The 8,338-nt window shown below is 44.4% G+C and overlaps 1 long non-coding RNA gene across 2 annotated transcripts in view; it reads left to right on the plus strand.

Moving 5' to 3' along the window:
- LOC111982106 (uncharacterized) overlaps positions 1 to 7,702 on the plus strand; it is a 14,865-nt gene extending 7,163 nt beyond the window's left edge. The window contains exons 2-4 of one of the 2 annotated variants that reach the window (XR_011481741.1): positions 3,643 to 3,789; positions 4,219 to 4,265; positions 5,393 to 7,702. This is a non-coding gene — a long non-coding RNA (uncharacterized lncRNA). Of the gene's footprint in view, positions 1 to 3,642; positions 3,790 to 4,218 lie in introns of both variants that reach the window. The other variant, XR_002879669.2, reaches the window with a different exon arrangement.
- Positions 7,703 to 8,338: the final 636 nt, after the last annotated feature.

Genomic DNA, 8,338 nt, shown 5'->3' on the forward strand with positions numbered 1-8,338 from the left:
CTGTTATAATCTCCACCCGGCACAGCCAGAAGAGGACTGGCCACCCCTCATAGCCTGGTTCCTCTCTAGGTTTCTTCCTAGGTTTTGGCCTTTCTAGGGAGTTTTTCCTAGCCACCGTGCTTCTACACCTGCATTACTAGCTATTTGGGGTTTTAGGCTGGGTGTCTGTACAGCACTTCGAGATATTAGCTGATGTACGAAGGGCTATATAAAATAAAATTGATTGATTGATTGATTGATCAAGAGATATTTGTGTATTATGTATTGTGTATTGTCAGTCCCCGCCTGTACACCCTGTTCACTCATGACTCATGACTGCAAGGCCAGGCACAACTCCAACACCATCATTAAGTTTGCTGATGACACTACAGTGGTAGGCCTGATCACCGACAACGATGAGACAGCCTATAGGGAGGACAACAAACTCTCTCTCAACGTGATCAAGACAAAGGAGATGATTGTGGACTACAGGAAAAGGAGGACCGAGCACGCCCCCATTCTCATCAATGGGACTGTAGTGGAGCAGGTTGAGAGCTTCAAGTTCCTTGGCGCCCACATCACCAACAAACTAACATGGTCCAAGCACACCAAGACAGTCGTGAAGAGGGCACGACAAAACCTATTCCCCCTCAGGAGACTGAAAAGATTTGGCATGGTTCCTCAGATCCTCAAAGGTTTTACAGCTGCACCATCGAAAGCATCCTGACGGGTTGCATCACTGCCTGGTAYGGCAACTGCTCGGGCCCTCCGAGCACAAGGCACTACAGAGGGCAGTGCTTACGGCCCAGTACATCACCGGGGCCAAGCTTCCTGCCATCCAGGACCTCTATACCAGGCGGTATCAGAGGAAGGCCTGAAAAATTGTCAAAGACCCCAGCCACCCAAGTCATAGACTGTTCTCTCTGCTACCACATGGCAAGCAGTACTGGAGCGCCAAGTCTAGGTCCAAGAGGCTCCTAAATAGCTTCTACCCCCAAGCCATAAGACTCCTGAACAGATAATCAAATGGCTACCCAGACTATTTGCATTGCCCCCTCCCCCTCTGGAATGATGCTGCTACTCTCTGTTATTATCTATGCATTGTCACTTTAATAACTACCTACACGCACATATTACCTCAATTACCTCGACACMAGTGCCCTCGCACATTGACTCTGTACCGGTACCCCCTGTATATAGCCCTATTATTGTTATTTACTGCTGCTCTTTAATCATTTATTATTGTTATCTCTTACTTTTTTGGGGGTATATTCTTAAGAACAAAATCTTATTTTCAATGACGGCCTAGGAACAGTGGGTTAACTGTATTGTTCAGGAGCAGAACGACAGATTTTTGTCTTGCAACCATTTGGTTTCTAGTCCAACGCTCTAACCACTAGGCTACCCTGCCACCCCGTAAATCTACACACAATTATGGGGTATTGTGTGTAGATTTATGAGAAAAAAAACAACAATTTAATCCATTTTAGTATAAGGATGTAACGTAACAAAATGTGGAAAGTAAATGAGTCTGAATACTTTCCATTTGCACTGTACTTGTTAGATATAGGCAAAGAGGCACACAAGACACAACCATGCTTTTGAACTCAGCAAAGCTAAAATACTCATTTTAATTACACAGTTAGACAGTCAATTTACCCTATTCACATCCCGGACGACCCCACAAAATCGATTAGCAAAAAAAAGAAAAAAGCATAACTTGTAAATTGTAAAATACCTTGAAAAAGGAGAAAAAGCTGATGTTTTTTGCCTGTTTGGGTTTACTGGGTGAATTAAGTTGACTTGGAGCTCCATACAACAGATCACAAGGTTATGTAGAGAGGAACGTGTCCTATTCATGAATTAGGCCAAAGTAATCGGACAAGCGTCAACATTTAATCCCCTATGCTCACTGTGTAAAGTGTCAATACAGCTACTTCATTAGTTGTTGTCACATACACTACACACTTCAGGACTTGACTTTTACAGCAGGTTTGATGGTAACCCAAGGTAGGATTTAAGGAAAGGAGGGGAAAGGGGATACCTAGTCAGTTGCACAACTGAATGCATTCAACTGAAATGTGTCTACCACATTTAACCCAACCCCTCTGAATCAGAGAGGTGAGGGGGTCTGCCTTAATCAACATAAACATCAGCACCCAGGGAGCAGTTGTTGTTGGGGGTTAACTGCCTTTCTCAATGGCAGAATGGCAGATTTTTCCACCTTGCTTGGGGATTCAACCAGCGACCTTTCTGTTACTGGCCCAACGCTCTTAACCGCTTTGCTATTTGGTATTTGAGTAACTGTGTTTTATATGGGTATTTATAACAGACTTTAGGGGTTTCTGATACTAACCAACCCCAAATATGCTGAAAAAATGGTAATACTAGAATTATGCCATTCCAATCACTCAACACAGACTTGACTGAGCACAGAACTCATGGGCTGTGTGTATACAGGAAGCCCAATTCTGATATTTTTTCCACTTAAGGCCTTTGCAGACTGTATGATTTTAGACGTCTTATACTACGATTTTGCCGTCCCAGACAAATGTCCAAGTTGTGGGCAAATTCTTAGGTCGTAAATGATTGTAGGACATCTTGGCTCATTCAGTGTGACAGGGTCTAGGTCTGCCGATTAAGTACCGCTGTGTGTGGTTGTAGGCTCAGACAAAGTTCTGGCAGTGTCCGTGCATTGTGGCTAGTGTTACGAGCCAATCCCGGTGACTGACCAATAGGAACACGGCCAGCACTATTTTGAATAGTCAGATTTACATAATTGTTCGATTTAAACGTTTACATGCTGTGCAAGAAGAACGATTTCCCTAATAATCTTGTTCATATGACACATCTAATATCAGGCTACCTGATGGGATTTTGATAAATGCACAAAATTGCTATTCAAAATAAATGTTCTACCACAATGACCATTTTATTTTGGGGAAGCCTATTTGATTTTGAGTTCCGACAAGTTTGTATGTCAAAACTATTTCTAAGATGCATACTTTCAGTTTTTCCCAACTCACGTCACTTGCGCATTAACATAGAGTGAGGATTGCACTGCAGGTGCCGGCACAAATACACCGCTGCAGTTGACATAGCCTACGTTGGCTAATGTAGCTTCACAAGCCAATCGCAGAGAACTGAAGGAAATCGTACAATCTGGCCAGGTTGATATATGTGCATAGAGTTGCATGGTTTGTTTAACTGTGTAATCATTGTTTTTTGTTTGACATTTTTAAGTGAAAAATCTGAGTCTCAGCATCAATCTGTTACTGTGGAATTGCCAATGGGCATAGCTTTGAACAGGAAACTAGGGTGCATCGTTCTGTTCCTTTATTTAATGAGTACTTGAGAACAGATTTCAGTCTCCTGGCCTGACCTGGCTATCCGCATCACCCCTAATTGTAAGAGTCCAGCACATAACCAAATAACATATCTAGAACTTGCTACCAGACAGGGGACTTTTCTAGTATTACCGCATGCTTTTGACAACCAATATAACACAGTAACTAGTCATGAAACTTAGCAAATCTTGAATTTTGACCTTGGAATAAATCAATAATACCCTATGGAATAATCAATAAACCCAAGCATTCAGTGTGTTTACAGTATTGTAGCCTTCCAGTCCCTGATCATGTTGCTCTCTTTCCTCTGGTCTAGGAAGGCTCGACAGAGTGTTTGTTGAGCCTGCCCTCAACAAACACCCAGTCATCCACGAAAACAGTAGTAGAGTTCCCAGTCGACACAGTAGCCCATCTTTGAGGGACAAGGGCCAAGTGGAGAGGCTCAGATCCATGTATACCCACGGTGAGTTCAACCAGATGTTCAACAAACTATCAATACACTAACTAACTATTGTAACCCAAACCCTAGGCAAGTTGTTGCATATCAATACACTTACAAGTTTAAGATTTTATAGACCACCTATCCAAATAAAGTGGGACCTAAAGTAGTATATCATACCTCAAATCAGGCCAATAGCTTCCAACACACTGACGTTATAGTCTCCAACAACAACAAACCAGTCAGACACTGCTCGTGACCTGTGACTGCAGTCTGCTGCTAAAGCTTCAGGTCACTGGATGGGTGCCTGAAGACCAAACGTTCTGTGTTAGCCTATATGAACCTCTAGGTTCATCAGGGTATTCTGAAATGATTTCAGCAGACCTACTTGTGTAACACATTACGTGTGCCAAATCAATGCAAACTGTTACATTCCATTTATTTTCTTCCCAGGAGCTGTCCGGAACTCACAAATCCCATTTGAAAAAGAAGAAGAGAAGGTGTGGAACATTTGTGTTATTTATGGCTGTCAGTCAACACATGCTGTGGTTAAAGTTAGAGTGAGGGGCTTAGTTAACTCTTGAAATTGATGCTAAGGTGTGCTGCTTATATCTCCAGGAAATAATGAGTTAATCAGGAGTTCTCAGCAGGTCCACTGTTAGCGTTTTTGTCCTTGTCCTCATGGTGGCCTTCACTCTCTAAGCCTCCAGGCAGCTGTCTGTTTGGATCTTGGTCCCTTGCTCAAACCTGTTTAGAGGGCACCTATTCTATAATTTTTATATCACAACAAGGGCATGGTTCACAGTCTTTGGCAAGAGAAAGAGACACAGGTATGGAGGACACAGGGCGAGGTGCCTCGTAAGGATCCGCCGATGGCGAGTAGGAAATCTGCCCTTCCATCAATATTACCTGCCAACATACAATCATTGGACAATAAATTAGACGAGGTATGATCACGAATATCCTACCAACGGGACATCAAAAACTATAATATCTTATGTTTCACCGAATCATGGCTGAATGACAACATGGAAAACGTTCAGCTGGCGGGATATATGATGCACCGGATAGATAGAACAGCAGACTCCGGTAAGACGGTATATTTGTAAACAACAGCTGGTGCATGAAATCTAAGGAAGACTCCAGATTTTGCTCGCTTGAAGTAGAGTATCTCATGATAAGCTGTAGACCACACTATTTGCCAAGAGAGATTTCATGATTTTTTTTCGTGGCTGTTTATTTACCACCACAGACGGATGCTGGCACTAAGACCGCACTCAGTCAGCTGTATAAGGAAATAAGCAAACAGGAAACAGCTCACCAAGAGGTGGCACTCCTAGTGGCCAGAGACCTTAATGCAGGGAAACTTAAATCAGTTTTACCTAATTTCTATCAGCATGTTAAATGCGCAACCAGAGGGAAAACATTTCTAGACCACCTTTACTCCACACACAGAGACGCGTACAAATCTCTCCCTCGCCCTCCATTTGGCAAATCTGACTATAATTCTATCCTCCCGATTCCTGCTTACAAGCAAAAATTAAAGCAGGAAGCACCAGTGACTCGGTCTATAAAAGTGGTCAGATGAAGCAGATGCTAAACTACAGGACTTGTTTTGCTATCACAGACTGGAACATGTTCGGGGATTCATCCGATGGCATTGAGGAGTACACCACATCAGTCACTGGCTTTATCAATAAGTGCATCGAGGACGTCGTCCCCACAGTGACTGTACATACATACCCCAACCAGAAGCCATGGATTACAGGCAACATTCACACTGAGCTAAAGGGTAGAGCTGCCGCTTTCAAGGTGCGGGACTCTAACCCGGGAAGCTTATCAGAAATCCTGCTAAGCCCTCCGACGAACCATCAAACAGGCAAAGCGTCAATACAGGACTAAGATTGAATCGTACTACACCGGCCCTGACGCTCGTCGGATGTGACAGGGCCTGCAAACTATTACAGACTACAAAGGGAAGCACAGCCGCAAGCTGCCCAGTGACACGAGCCTACCAGACAAACTAAATCACTTCTATGCTCGCTTCGAGGCAAGCAACACTGAGGCATGCATGAGAGCATCAGCTGTTCCGGACGACTGTGTGATCACGCTCTCCGTAGCTGACGTGAGTAAGACCTTTAAACAGGTCAACATTCACAAGGCCGCTGGGCCAGACGGATTACCAGGATGTGCCCTCTGGGCATGTGCTGACCAACTGGCAGGTGTCTTCACTGACATTTTCAACATACCACAAGCAGACCACCATAGACCACTATGTATGCGGATGACTCAACACTATACACGTCAGCTACTACAGCGACTGAAATGACTGCAACACTCAACAAAGAGCTGCAGTTAGTTTGAGAGTGGGTGGCAAGGAATAAGTTAGCCCTAAATATTTCTAAAACTAAAAGCATTGTATTTGGAACAAAACACTCACTAAACCCAAAACCTCAACTAAATCTTGTAATAAATCATGTGGAAAATGAGCAAGTTGAGATGACTAAACTGTTTGGAGGAACCCTAGATTGTAAACTGTCATGGTCAAAACATATTGATGCAGTAGTAGCTAAGATGGGGAGAAGTCTGTCTATAACAAAGCGATGCTCTGCCTTCTTAACAACACTATCAACAACGCAGGTCTACAGGTCCTAGTTTTGTCGCACCTTGAGTACTGTTCAGTCGTGTGGTCAAGTGCCACAAAAAAAGGACTTAGGAAAATGGCAATTGGCTCAGAATAGTGCAGCATGGCTGGCACTTGGATGTACACAGAGAGCTAATATTAATAATATGCATGTCAATCTCTCCTGGCTGAAAGTGGGGGAGAGATTGACTTCATCATTACTTTTATTTATGAGATGTGTTGACATGTTGAATGCACCGAGCTGTCTGTCTAAACTACTGGCACACAGCTCGGACACCCATGCATACCCCACAAGACATGCCACTAGAGGTCTCTTCACAGTCCCCAAGTCCAGAACAGACTATGGGAGGCACACAGTACTACATTGAGCCATGACTACATGACTAATATTCCGACAGAAGCAGTAAAATTTGATTTTAAAAACAGATTAAAAAACTCCTAATGGAACAGCATTGGCACTGAAACATGCATGCACACACGCACACACACACACACACACACACACACACACACTACATACTGTACACATGGATTTAGTACTGTAGATATGTGGTAGTGGTGGAGTAGGGGCCTGAGGGCACACAGTGTGTTGTGAATGTATTGTAACGTTTTTAGAGTTGTATAAATTGCCTTAAATTTGCTGGACCCCAGGAAGAGTAGCTGCTGTGAAAGCAGCAGCTAATGGGGATCCATAATAAATACAAATACAAAAATAGTCCCTGTGCCCAAGAACACTAAGGTAACCTACCTAAATGACTACAGACCCGTAGCACTCATGTCCGTAGCCATGAAGTGCTTTGAAAGGCTGGTAATGGCTCACATTAACACCATTATCCCAGAAACCCTAGACCCACTCCAATTCGCATACCGCTCAAACAGATCCACAGATGATGCAATCTCTATTGCACTCCATACTGCCCTTTCCCACCTGGACAAAAGGAACACCTACGTGAGAATGCTATTCATTTACTACAGCTCAGAGTTCAACACCATATTGCCCTCAAAGCTCATCACTAAGCTAAGGATCTTGGGACTAAACACCTCCCTCTGCAACTGGATCCTGGTCTTCCTGACGGGCCGCCCCCAGGTGGTGAGGGTAGGTAGCAACACATCTGCCACGCTGATCCTCAACACTGGAGCCCCTCAGGGGTGCGTGCTCAGAGACCTGGCCGGGTGGTGCCAGAATAACAACCTATCCCTCAATGTATTCAAGAAAAAGGAGATAATTGTGGACTACAGGAAAAGGAGGACCGTGCACGCCCCCATTCTCATTGACGGGGCTGTAGTGGAGCAGGTTGAGAGCTTCAAGTTCCTTGGTGTCCACATCACCAACAAACTAGAATGGTCTAAACACAGCAAGACTGTTGTGAAGAGGGCACGACAAAACCTATTCCCCCTCAGGAGACTGAAAAGATTTGGCATGGGTCCTCAGATCCTCAAAAGGTTCTACAGCTGCAACATCGAGAGCATCCTGACTGGTTGCGTCACTGCCTGGTACGGCAACTGCTCAGCCTCCGACCGCAAGGCACTACGGAGAGTAGTGCGTACAACCCAGTACATCACTGGAGCTAAGCTGCCTGCCATCCAGGACATCTACACCAGGGCAGTGTCAGAGGATGGCCCTAAAAATTGTCAAAGACCCCAGCCACCCCAGTCATAGACTGTTCTATCTGCTACCGCATGGCAAGCGGTACCGGAGCGGCAAGTCTAGGACCAAAAGGCTTCGCTACAGCTTTTACCCCCAAGCCATAAGACTCCTGAATAGGTAATCAAATGGCTACCCGGACCATTTGAATTGTGTCCCCCCCAACCAACCCCTCTTTTACGCTGCTGCTACTCTCTGTTTATCATCTATGCATAGTCACTTTAACTATACATTCATGTACATATTACCTCAATTAGCCCGACTAACTGGTGCCCCCTCACAGT

The sequence above is a fragment of the Salvelinus sp. IW2-2015 genome, linkage group LG20 (assembly GCF_002910315.2).
Source record: "Salvelinus sp. IW2-2015 linkage group LG20, ASM291031v2, whole genome shotgun sequence".
NCBI lineage: Eukaryota > Metazoa > Chordata > Actinopteri > Salmoniformes > Salmonidae > Salvelinus > Salvelinus sp. IW2-2015.